The following is a 13,901-nucleotide window of genomic DNA, read 5'->3' as shown; positions in this document are numbered from 1 at the left end:
AAAAACGTGTTTTAGGGCTGGTGTATTCTGTTGTACTTCAAATGGATAACTGCTACTTGCATGCAGAAACAGTTCTCGGGTGCAAGGTTTTAATTTGGCATTGTTTAAGGCTTACAATTAGTATATACTTGGTAGTCCCTGATGGAACCCCAGGGATCAGAAGGCCCTCATGCTGATGACGTGCAATCTGCGCCAGAAAATCTTTGATCCTTGAGCACTAATGTCCTTTTAATAAAGATCGTAGTTGAACGATCTCACCATGTCTCCGTCATACATATGCTTGCGCAACATATTTAACGCAAGCGTATACAACTCGTACACCTAATCTTTTCTACCGACAAAAACATGTCTGTGAGATTCAGAAAAATTCTTCCGACATAAAACCACGACATGACTGTTACGTCGTTTACCGACGGCGATTAAAATATAGGAAGTGTTCTACAGAAATGAATAAGATTTCATTTTGATGGAGTTCAGGAACGAGGTGCCGATGATAATATTTTATCTAAACGGCGATGAAGTGACAGAAGGCTGGAGAAAGAAACAGTGTAACAAGGAAATTCATCATATGTACTTCTTACAAAATATATCTGGGTTATCACGTGATCAAATCGAGGAGGATAAGACGGGGGAGGTATATAGCAAGTTTGGGGAAGTTGGGAAATATAAGTTTTCTTTGAAAAACCAGAACGGCAAAGCCCACTCTGAAGACCTACGTGTAGATGGGAAATATTGTGGGGGATGTGGAAAATACATTCATCTACCTAAAGATAAGGACCAGTGACGGACTGTTACGAAGATAGCAATGCACCTTCGGATTCGATAAGACGGGGAATGTCCTGAAAAGCCGAGTGTATCATTAGTTCCTCAAGGACACTGCTCCACGCAGTCAGAACAGAATAAGATGAGCATATGATCATGTAACGTGGAAAGGCAAGGAGATGTTCGTGGCCTGACTGGAAGCACCATATTGGATTTCGCTTTACAGAGAGTAAATAGAACCACGAAAACATTAGCATAGCCAGTAAGCCGATAGAAATTTAAACCGGACAGATCACGAAAATAAACAATGATTCAACTCACTACCTAACCATCCAGCCATTTATCTCAACCACCTAATTCACTCCTTATCTACCATCTAATCTAAGAAACACAATGGATGAGTACTTAAACCTTTTAATTAGTGTAATCCCTTCCCAGCCATCATCGCTCATGACGTAACGTGTGACAGTAATGAAATGTTATGTGGGAACGTTAAGTTGTATGTGTATGCACATTTTGTGACCATAACTATAACTTACATACTTTTATTTATTTATATATATATATATATATATATATATATATATATTAATTCGTCATTACAGCTACACAACCAGTGAAATACATGCAGCGTAGTTAATATATCGATGTGTTTAGTGATCAAATAACTTAATTAGCCTGAAGTAAAATAACTTAACCATGAAATGGGATGGTACAGTGGTAAGAGTGGTAACACTCGGTTCGAATCCTGGCTGTGAACCAATTTTCCTCAAACTCAGTGGTTTCCCTTAGTCTGTCCAGGCAAACGCCCAGACACTATCATGAAACAGGCCTCGACCTTTATTTACATCACTCCGATTCATTACACTCTTATCATATTCAGTGCGTTGTAAAATAACAAAACACAGTGGCTGATCCTGATAATAGGAAGATTTACAGCATGCATGATCTTGAACCAGAGTAGCGAGTTTCAGACAACTTCGGAACATCATGATTTGTGGTGCAGAGGGACGAGAAATGCTTACAGATGTTGAGAGGGAGATCCTGAAGAAGAGTGAAACTTAGCAATAGATGGAAGGATACTATTACGACTGGCCTCGAAGTAGGGAGTGAAGGTGTGGGCTGGATTTGTCTGACTTAGAATAAGGTGAAGTGGCGGGTTCTTGTGAACACGGCAATGAATCACCTGGTTGCGTAAAAGACGAAGAATTTCTCAACTAGACGAGCGACTGTTTTCATCTCAACAAGGACGCTGATCCATAGTGTAATTAAATGAAGAATGAGATGGGTGGGGCAGCATCACAAACTGGGAAAATATCTACAAGTACTTTGATGGAAAAGCTGAATGGAAAACAGCTCTTGTTAGGCCTAGATGTAGATGTGACAATATTCAAATGGATACTAAAGAAACAGGACGTGAGAGTGGCTTAGGATTGGGGCAGCTATAATGAACGTTCAGGCTTTATAAAAGCGAGGAATTTCTTGGCCAAATAAGTAGGTCTAAACGTCTTCAGAAACACAGTGAACCATGGAGTCAGTTATTTTGCAAGGAGTTACTTTATATGAATACTTTGCTGTGTTACGTTAACGTAATGAAAATGTCTGGCTTGAACCACAAAACCATCATATTCTGGGCCAAACAATAAAAGCGACAATAATATTCAAAATCTTAATGATGATTTTTGCTCCTATTACACTGTCTGTCTAACAGACATGAAAAATTTCGCAAACAAAAATCAGTCTTGGTAGAGGGCATTCCAGTGTTGTACCCTGTGTAATTTCAGACTACAAAGTAGTGACGTACCTCCTCTAGCATTACTGATATTAAAAGTCCTCGACACGTTATATTTCATTATCTGGACTGATAATTATTTTTCTTCCTTGTTTGTTTTTAGAGATTTTGTTATCTTTACTTCAGGTTTTGATATAACAGCTTCACATAAACGTTACATCTTCAATACTTTATATAATAGAACTAAATGAATACCAAAAGGAAAATATTTTTACGGTTAGAAGGAACTACAGAAAGAAAAAGATAAGGAATAAATGTTTACCCTTTAAAACCCAGTGTCAACTACATGTTCCACCTACTTTAACAATCAATGTAATAGTTTTTGTTTGATTCTCGCTGTAAACAGTGGTTATTTCCTTAAACAGCATTAAGTAGCTGACCTTTGTAATAGCGCGTGTTGTGTTTTCTTTGCAGTACGGACCAAAGTCTTAAATACACTCAGGTGAGCTTCGGTTTCAAAGGGTTAAATTAAAGACTTTGACTTAAGGTTAAGTTACTTCCTTGGAACTCTATTACCAAACTGCCCCAACTCAACTAAATGACAAATTTTAATGAAGTTCAGTGTAAACAGTATGCAAATAGAGACATCTGAACCATTGTAGTACGCCTGCGTTTCAATTTACCATGGACAATATTATCGTGGTGGTCATGGGAATATGTGAAGTGGAAATAACACAATGGTCTGTCATAGGTTCTCAGTGCAAGAACGCCTGGTTACCATGACAACAGACGGATGTTTGTCAAATCCTTCGTACGAAGAAAGGGGCGTCATGTGATGTTCCCATCATAATGGGGCTGTTTCCAGACGCCTGGGTCAACTTAATAACAGAAAGTACAAATGGAAAGGGTGGCAAGAAGTTATTTCGCTGAAAGGCACACAGAATGTCTCGCCGGACAATGACCGGCTTTCATAATTACAGAGAATAAGCAGTACAATGAGTAACATGAAATAAATGAGTTCAGTTGAAAGGTCACGTCTTTAAGCTTGTGCTAAATGATAATAATATATTTTATTTTAGGTCAGTGCACTAACAGCTAAATGACCAATTACAGGCACAGCACAAACAAAAGATTAATAAACCAAAATAACTTGCAATAAAATTATTATATTTATAATATATATATAATTATACTACATAAAGGTAAACTAATGAAAAAATGCTACTAACACAAAACGTTATTTTAAAATATACGTATGTGTAACCAACTGTTCAATATATATTCTTATAGCTTTACAAACTGTAATTTTAGACTAATGCCCATGTAACGGAGAAACAATTTTTACGCGAAGCAACAAGAGTAAACAAAGAAATATCTATAGAATTTCGAAAAAAGAATGGGAATTCCAACAGTTTCGAAGAATTTAGGAGAGCCAAAATGTAAACCACTGTAAATATTAGCAACAGGATCAAATCGGGGCCTCCTATTGCAGAAGGTATGAACATTTAGGTCCTGTAGGATTTACGATAATATACTTAAGGGCAGTATCGATAGTAACACAGGGCTAAACAAACTTCTGCTAAACGCGATCATGCTTGCTGGCATCAGTAGAAGTTAATGCATTCAATGCAACAGAAGCATATTCAAGTTTAGATCTCAGTAATGCAAAACACGACACAAAAATTGGGAGGTTGTAAAAATATATAAACCACGTGATGCTGAAAATAAATTTCAGTATCAAGAATTATTCCCTGATCTTTAACAGTGTCCGTACGATTTATAACAGATCTGAAAACTTTATACTCGAATGGAAACGTTAAAATTTTCCTAGTAAGAGAAATGACTAATTTTACTAACATTAATCCTCATATAGTTCGCTGTGCACCAACCACATATGTAGTCAAATTTCATTTCAAGTGAGGAACAATCATGAGAATTTTAACAGCCCGAAAAAATTTTATCAGCAAAAAGAAAATAATTGGAAAATGTAAAAACATTACACAAGTCATAAATAAAAATAAATAAATAACAAAGGCCTTAAAAGAGATTATTGAGGGACACCAGATAATACTTCGAATGGATGCGCAGAGTTCAAGAATAACGAATACAAGACAGTTAAGTAACAGTTAAAACTAATTTACGTAACCAGCAGATAGTCCTTAATGAGGAACTTTATGAAGAAGCAAGGCACGTTGAACAAGGTCAAAAAGCACTGCTGAGATAAAAATAAACGGCATAAACTTGACGATGAGAGAGCAAACTAAAGGGGCCATAACATCAAGATTAGGTAACCGAACTGATAACAATAGATACAAAGTTAGGAACTCACTGGCTGACGTGACATAAGATACGGACTTTCTTAAAATCCAAAACTTCCATCTCAAACACTTTTTGGTGACTGACTACGTTAAATACACTGGTTAGTGTATATTTAGACAATAACAACAAGAAGAAAAAGTCCAACCTCTGACATAGATAAGAACATACTATTTCAATATAGGCTTTGCCAGCAAGTTACGTCTTATTTATTAGACGACGATAAAACGAAGTTCATGGATTTGCCACGCCGATAGAACATAGTTCATGGACTTGTCATATTGTTACTTAAACGTCGATGAAACAAAGCCCCATAATTTACTATATTTATTACACGTCAGTAACACGAATTCTACACAACTGACACATACTGAGAGCTACAATTTTTAAAATTCTAGTCATGTTTCAGACACCTAATTAAAGGGCGAGAAAGTAGGATGGAAATACTTTCATTAAAGTACATAAAGCACGCAGAAACTGAAAGTACATAAAACACACTGAAAGAACAAAGCAAAATGAAAAGAGTTTGAAACGATCTGCATCACAAAACAGCGTAGGCGATAGAGGTTTTATTTGCTGAAACAGGTTCGTATTCCGCTCAGCGCACGAAACGATGATCACAAAGTTACATCACCACATCGAGGGAATCATGCCAGAAGAAAGGAGTATCAACATACTTGCATAATCGGAGATATTTAGTCTAACAATATAAAACAGCGAGAAGACATCAGGCCTGAAAGGTTGGCGTTGCTTTACAGGGATTCAGACAGCCGCGTTTGGGCACATTATCACTAAGGACGTACGTCTTTCAAACCAAATGAGGAAGAGAATTTGGACTCCTATAAATCTGTAATTTTGTTGATATACCCGTCTTGCATGATTTTCTCTATATTCTTGGTAGAGAGAGAAAAAATAACGTATCGTTTGGAGCTGCTTCCTAGGGTTCTGAAGGGCAATATTTTTATTATGAAACTGATCAGTTTATGTGGTATGCCTACTCAGTGTACCAACATATAACAAAGTACTTTTCAATTACTTGTCTCCAATAATACCCCCATCCGTCAAAGCGAACTTGTGAGCCGAAAATAATAGAAAACCCATACTGTAGGATGACGTGTTTGAAAACACTGCACCCTTTATGGAGGTAACAGCGCGTGAAATATTTAGGTCTGTTGACGGAAACTGATGAACAATTCATTGAATTGTGATAAGTTACTTTAGTATTGCGATGAGCAGCAGGATGGCAGGTTCGACTCCCGCTCGGGGTATAAAAATTTCCCCACATTTTACTGTCCCGTCCTGAAAAAGCGTGCGCCTATATTCAAACGACATACCACTTATCCGAATTCATAAATATTAATAAAATCTCTGCTGCACAATAAGGAGGTACATAATTTGCACTCTTCACCAAATACTGACATTATAAAATTTAATAGAACATGATGGGTGTGGTATGCAGCGAGCATGGGGGGGGGGGGGTGAACATACAAAATTTTGGTGTGCAAACCTGAAGGGAAGAGGCCACTCGGTAGACCTAGATGTAGAAAGCAGAATGTTGCTGGCTATTAGGTAGGTAGGGTGGAAGGTTGTGTATTGGATTCGTGTGACTCAGGATAGGAGCTTCTTGTGAACACGGCAATTAACTGTTGGGTTCTATAAAATGCCGAGAATTTCTATGACTAACTGATCTGCTATCGGCTTCTTAAGGCCTCTACTCCATGGAGTGACAGTGCTGTGGGAGAAACAGTTACTGCAGAAAATCTCTGCATTAGAACATAACCTGCATTAAATCCGGCTGTAACGCCACTTAAGAGGATGAACGATAAAGATTTGAAGAAAAAAAAACACGAGGATAAGGATAAAGGGAACAAAGTCAAGAATAGAAAGCTCACGTTTCGCCGTGCAACAGCTGCAACTTGATCTACACTCCTGCATGTCACGCAATCTAAACAGAACAGTATAGGGGCACCTGCAGGGACGACGAACCATGAACACCTCTCGAGATAAGCGTCCACAACCTACATTAATCTTATTCCGTAAAATTCCTGACCGACGTTTCAAAGATGCTGACTGCTTCTAATCGCGCGATTTCTTTACGTGTTGCTCACCTAATGTAACTTCATCGATGTTTGTTACGTAACCCGGACGAGGAAGCCTGTCCACAGAATGCCAGAGCCTCCTCAGCATCCACAAAATACGTGAACATCGGAACCAGACAATTACAACGGACTGAAAAGCCTGTATAAATAAGTACAAGCAGAATTTCCTGTCTACAAGCTGTTGCTTCGTGTTTTCATAACACAACCACCGCCACACCTACTTCTCATTGCATTTCGTACTTCGTACTCGTTTCTCTTCTTACTTCTTCTTGGTATTATAGTCCGACTAGAAAATTAGGCGTTCTCTATTGTAGAAGTTTTCTATATCATTTCTTGAACAAGCGACAGGTATCCTTAGATTGTGGATCACAAAGATGAAATACCTCTACCATAAGTTCACTAGTTTCTTCTTGGCTTAAACTTTAACAGGACATTACAAAGGAATCTACCGATAACATCCACGACCTGAGAAGTATTCAAATCCGTCTAACGTAGCGGTATAATGGTTAGCACTCTTGCTCAGTATTCTAGACGTTCAAGGTTCTAATACTGGCACGAAGGCCGGTTATCCTTAATGTCTTTTTCCTGAATTACTTCGGTCTCTCCAGAGGAATGTCGGCGCAGCAGGCTACCTTCCGTGATTCGAAGCGGATACCGCCAGAATGCGAGTCAGACGTGCTGTTGCTCCACCAGCTCATTCAAATGTATTAAAAAAACGTTTCATATTAGCATAAGAGTGAGGAAAACTGCGAATATTTGTCAGAGTAATCTGTTTTACTGCTGGAATTCATCCACAATGCAACGCCTTCGTTGTCAGAATCGTAAATACATTCTTGAAGTTTGCTCATTTCTGACACTCCTGGCCATTAAAGCTTCGTTACAACAGTTTCCAGTTATTCGACATCAATTAACTTTTACCTTCGTTCCTGAAGGCCGAAGGGGGTGGAAGAGACGAACAGTGGGAAAAGGAGAGGCAGTTTCCGGGCAGGCTGAGAGTGATGTAAGTGTGCCGTCATGCATGTGCTTTTAAATCTTGGTAATAGGGCAACTGAACGTGTGGTAGATTGGGACAGAACCGAAGTACCAAGCAGGGCTTAACAAGTACAATTCTTTATTTGCTGTGCGTCAGTCACTTTTCTCATTGTCGTCGCTTTCATTAAACATCAACAGCTAGCACACTACACACTACATTGCAAATAAGTCGGTAAGAATCAATGAATAGATCTCACGTTGAAGAATTACGCTTATGTTGCTGTATCGTTTGATCCGCTTATGTGAACAATAAAGAACTTCCTTACTAGGCTATATATACACGGCATATTTCTTTTACTTCTGCTACGAGTACTCATAATTTGCAAAGAATAAACGCGAAAAATCTGTGTATTCCGGTATGGATAACTTCTTTCCAGCCTTACGTCGTTAAACGGCAGCGACCAAACGAAGGAGACACATTGTATTTTCTTTGAGGTACGGTCTAAATTATTTAATATTACTTATACGAGCTTAGGTTAGTTTTTGAATCGAAATTTTCCCACAGATGTCTGATTTTTCAATAAGCACGCTATTCTAGTTTAAAACAAGATGGCGAAATTCATAACCAAGTTAATCACGGTTAAAATCTAAGCAGGCCGATGGCAGACAATCTCTTACGCACCAGTTAAGTGCAAGATCCTAAATAATCACTTGACAGACTATTAATTAGTCAAGTAATGTCCTACTTTCATGCAACCGAATGGTTCATTACTGTGTTTACAAAATCGTAATAATTAAATTCTGCGCTGAAACATCTCTATTAATTTCATATCAAAACTTGTTATGCAAGTTTCATTTTAATATTTTTCTTATACGTTCTCTTAGATATCCCGAGGGGCCCCGTCTAGTCAAGTTTCCCACGTGCATATCCGGCCAAATACAAAGTCCTTTCAGTTAAGACTGCACACTGTTAACGCCCCTCTTCGATATTCTGAACGTACTTCCCGATCATCTAGTTGCACCTGTTTCATAATATTAAGATTCTAATGATACATGAGGTCTTCAGGTACCCTATGAACACCAGTGCTCGAAGCATTCACGTAGAAAATTCTAGAGCGCGCGTGAGGTCAGTTCCTGATGCATCCTGATAAGAAATTTAGGCCACACTTTGTGAACTTCACTGCTTTCAGGAAAGTTTTTGGACTTTGTCCAAAGACTGGTGTTATAGAATTACACAACGTTTCGAGGAATGGATCTGCCCTCGACTTCAGGTGTGGTAAAGGAGGAGGGGACCTACTCTGGGGGTCCGTTAGAATTAACTTAATCACTGGACAACCGAGGTCAGAACAGCAAGTGTATAAGCACCTAAGACCAGGTTATGTCAATGTGAGATAATAAGACTAACAATAAAATTTACAAGCAGACATATGAATGTCAAGACTAAGACACATATGTAAATGGAAATTAAAATACGTCAAATCAAATCCACAACCACCCAATCCAGAAATCCTGTGCAGGAGAAATACGAGATATATCTCCTCAATCACACGTCTACTGACAAAGTCATCACTGGCCCAAAAATACAGCCCTGAAACAGAGCCATGGATGTAATCAGAAGAGTCTATCAAACAAAAACTGGCATTCCTTGAGAGCTGATAATCTCTTGGCTGATGAGGGGGATCCAAATCGGAGAAATTTTCAAACTAGGTTGTCTGATGGAATTTGTCAGACACGCCATGTAGGCTGTTTCCTTGCATGTCCGGTATCTGTTATTATTCTCAACTTCCAAAATCTTACCCTATGACCAACATTTCTTCCCCACATTTACAGGGAATGCTGCAGACGAAATAAGCCGTCTGTTGCGAACTTCCTTCCGGTCTGGTTCTCACAAGAAAACTCCTAAGAGTGTATTTTATTCTGAGGATTGTACTAATGTTGTTGTGGTTCCCTATACGTTTGAACTTTTCAGAAATGTCATTATCGTAAGGGATATACAGTAAACCAAGAGAATTCTATAAACCTTAGTGGTCAATGTCAGCCCCTTTCTGATGACCAGAACATCCATGTAAGGAAGTACACCGTCTGATTTTATTTCCATCGTGAACTAGGCGGCCGTTCTCAGACTAATAAGATGGTTAGATAATTTCTGTAACATGTCTGGACCATGTGACCAGATCACAAATATGTCATCTACATATCTGAGCCACAATGCTAGATCTTCTTAAGTCCAAATATAATTCTCTGCGTCCTATTATCAAACACAATCTCTTATTACTTACAGTGAGGCACAAAGTAACATGTGAGACTTGATAGTAATGACCCACTTCTGGGTTTTGGCGCTGTGTAGACTTGTCGGGATACGCCAACGTTTCGGAAAAGAACAATATTTTCAGCCCTGAAGATGGAGACAGTATGTTACTACAAGACGTTGGCATCTACCGACGAATCTACATAAACCCAGGGCACTTCAGAATTCAAAATGTCGCAGTAATAAAGTAGTGTATTACCATATGTCACAGGTTGGTTCTGCAGCATACATGGCTAATACATATTTAAATACACTGTCGTTTATTGCATTAACATTCAGACACTGAGGCAACGTGCTGTATGTATGCGTGCATGCATTACGTACATATGGATGTACATACGCATGTATTCGTGTTAAGTGTGAATGTATGAACAGTCATGAAGTCCAATCTTAAAGAAGCTGATTAAAACACGAAGCGTAACTTACCAGGATATGGTTTTACTTTCATTTCACATAACATTCTGCATCACACCAAAAAGGTTTCTAAACAAAATTTAAAAATTCTAAGTAAATTCATATCTTAGCATTCATGCTCTTTGTGTAACAAAAACTAACCCCTGATTCATTACCGTGTTCACAAGGCGCCGCCACAAGTTCCTATCCTGAGCCAGATGAATCCAATCCACACGCTCACGTTCTACGTCCTTACGATACATTTTAAAATTATTCTCACATCTAAACCTTATCTTCCAAGTGGACTTTTCCGTACAGGTTTTTCTACAAAAATTCTGTACGTATTTCTAAATCGCTCCCGCCCGTGCTACATGTCCCACCCCTCATCCTCATTCATTTAATCACCCTGTACACTGTAAATAGTAATAGCACTACTTTAGTAATAAAATAACTCACCAACAGGCATATCTAACATCCGAATTATGTGTTGCTCTCTGTACATCGTGCATGATAAGGTTAGTTAATGAAGTCACCTAGTTTCTAAAATATTTGTAAGTGCAACAAACAGCAGAAGAATTAGCACTCTACCTCAAACCACAATTTGTATATTCAATCCACTAATTAAAAATTGTATAATGAAAATACAGAAAGCAACAAGAAACTTCAAAAGCACAAGATATCTGGAAGACAGCCAAAGACCAACAGAAGAACGAAAAAAAAAAATCAATATCAGAGGAAGACCGGAGACCCAGTGTGGGTTTTAATATAAACAGATGCAGAGTTATTTTTGAATTTTGACTCATTTACCAGATTCCCTCCCTGACGTTGCAGCACCTAGAACGAGATCATGAGCAACATTGCGATATCTTGAAACGAATCACAAGTAGCAACCCATGACCCGTAAGCCACCACCTGTCAGTTCATAATGCTCTCTTCCCGAACATCTTGAAAAGAAGAACTTATTATGTATTACACTTAAAACTGTTCGTTGTCAGGACTTTTTCCATCCTTTGTTCTTTTAAAATCACGACGTTTCGGAGGCTGGTTGTCTCCGTCTTCAGGTGAGAGGTGCCTACTCTGTTGGGTCCCTTAGATAGAGCTAGTCTCTGAGTCTCTCCAGTGACAGAGACAAGCTCTATCTAAGGGACCCAACAGAGTAGGCACCTCTCACCTGAAGACGGAGACAACCAGCCTCCGAAACGTCGTAATTTTAAAAGAACAAACGATGGAAAAAGTCCTGATAACGAACAATTGTAAGTGTAAACTACCGTCGTCAAAACCCTTTGGAGTTGAATTGTTATGTATTACTTAGACACGTGGTTCATAAAATTATTACAAATTTGTAAGATCGTATCCGTCTTTCGTTTCGTCTACAGATGTGCATTCATTAACCGCAACACTTGTGGCGTGTACATGTTTACGGGTACTTTACATTTAAAAGAAATCAAAAACATAACAGGAAGTAGTGAATGCCGGTCCGTGTGCTGCATTTCCGAAACCACTTAAAAAATTTCGATTGTGTATAACAAACTACAAGGAACAGATTCCTCTGAGAAGCTAACAGTCGTTCAGTACGTCAAGAACTTCCTCGCCTCCTGCATATCGATACATGTATTATAACGTACACATAAGCTCGCAACTTGACCATTTCATGACTCTTGACGTATCGCATCGTCACATATCGTATCTTTAAGATCTATGTTAATATTATCCTCCCATCTACGTCTACACTTCATATGTGGCATACAGAATGTTGCACTGAGGTACTGCTTACAAATTCCGTTTCAAATAGTGTTTACTTGTCAAGGATTGACTATAAATGTGGCGACGGTGCGAAACTTTGGGTGTCATACATGATCGGAGTTCAGCCTACACACAAAAACAGAATACAAATATCCAGCCCTTGCCAGCTTCAGAACAAGATTGAATCATGTGAATAACTGGCGTCATACATTCCTCCTAGAACTTGTTGAGAATTTTGATTAAATCAATATTTTATTTGGCTAAATTTCACTCGGTATTCCCATGTTTTGTTCTTCGGCTGAAAAGCGCTTCTCCTTTGTTCTAGCAATAGTGCCAGAGTACTGCAGGCCACATAATAATCCTGGCACCATCCCAATGTGACACAGGCCTACTTAACCAATTCACCAATTTCGTTTCGTTAATATTCAGTATGTAACTGACCTATATTTTGTACGCAAGTCTCGATAAAGAAAACGTTACGTATCACAAGGCTCACTTTTCTACGTATTTACTATTCTCTACCGGCCTTACGAAGCAATATTGCTGCTCCATGGCGCAATCAGTTTTCCTTGAAACAGCTAATGGTCGTATATAAATTACAGACGTTTTACATTTCGTAACGCAAGGGCAGTGACCTTTTCCCTTTAAGTACTATTCACAATAAGATTAGAAATGTCTGTTCCTTCAACCCTCATTGGTTTCGAAGTTCACTTACGCTTCTGCAGATATAAAACTATTCTCAGACAACCAACAGAGCACGCACTGAATAAACTCACAATTCTACTTCTGACAAAGCAAACAAACACTGAAAATATGTTTTAAGATCCGAGTTCTCGTGTTGGTGTGGCGTTCTGGGTTGTGACGCCGTGCAGACTTCTACGTGCCAACCAAGGTTTCGGAGAAACATATGGCCTACATATATGACTACCCTAAGATGGAAGCGATATGAACCTCCTAAATGTTGGCAACCACCTCCAAGACATCACCTCGTCACAACCCAGCAGACTAAAAGGGACAATTGAGATATTACACTTCAAATACATTATTTACGGGCCCTTCTATTCCATTGAGTATGCAGCATAGTGAAAAAACAAAGTAAATAAAAGCAACCCATACTCATATTAAGATCAGACACGACAGATGAAATACAAAAGTATATTTATAAACATATTCATATAGGCCTATTTAACTCATACACAGTGTAAACGACCCAACAAACTTTTCATTAACCTTTTAAAACCCAATGGTAACTTTCTGTACCACTTGCGTTAACATTTAATAAAAATGTTTTTTACCCACTGTGTATTTATGCGTTTCGTACGATAGTGAGAAACAACCGATTATTTTCTTAAACAGCGTTAACTAGTTGATCTGTGTAACTGTGAAGTGTTGCGTTTTTTTTTTGTTTTTTTGCGGTACGAACTAAATGTTTAAATACTAATAAGAGCTTCGGCTTAAAAGGTAGACGATTTAACGTTTGTTTACACTTTTCACGGGTTGGTATGCTATAAAAGATTCGGCTTCATTCCTTCGAGAGTGCACTTTTTGATTAGGAGCAAACGGATCTCACCCGGGC

General features: G+C 38.5%; 1 protein-coding gene across 3 annotated transcripts in view; it reads right to left on the bottom strand.

Annotated features, from left to right (window-relative positions):
* Positions 1 to 13,901, bottom strand: part of Oatp74D (Organic anion transporting polypeptide 74D) — a 139,261-nt gene that overhangs the window by 42,352 nt on the left and 83,008 nt on the right. The window lies entirely within an intron of this gene.

The sequence above is a fragment of the Zootermopsis nevadensis genome, unplaced genomic scaffold (genome assembly GCF_977971745.1).
Source record: "Zootermopsis nevadensis isolate Lab colony 2312 unplaced genomic scaffold, Znev_1.0 Znev_ptg000020l, whole genome shotgun sequence".
NCBI lineage: Eukaryota > Metazoa > Arthropoda > Insecta > Blattodea > Termopsidae > Zootermopsis > Zootermopsis nevadensis.
This window is presented reverse-complemented; position numbering and strand designations above follow the sequence as displayed.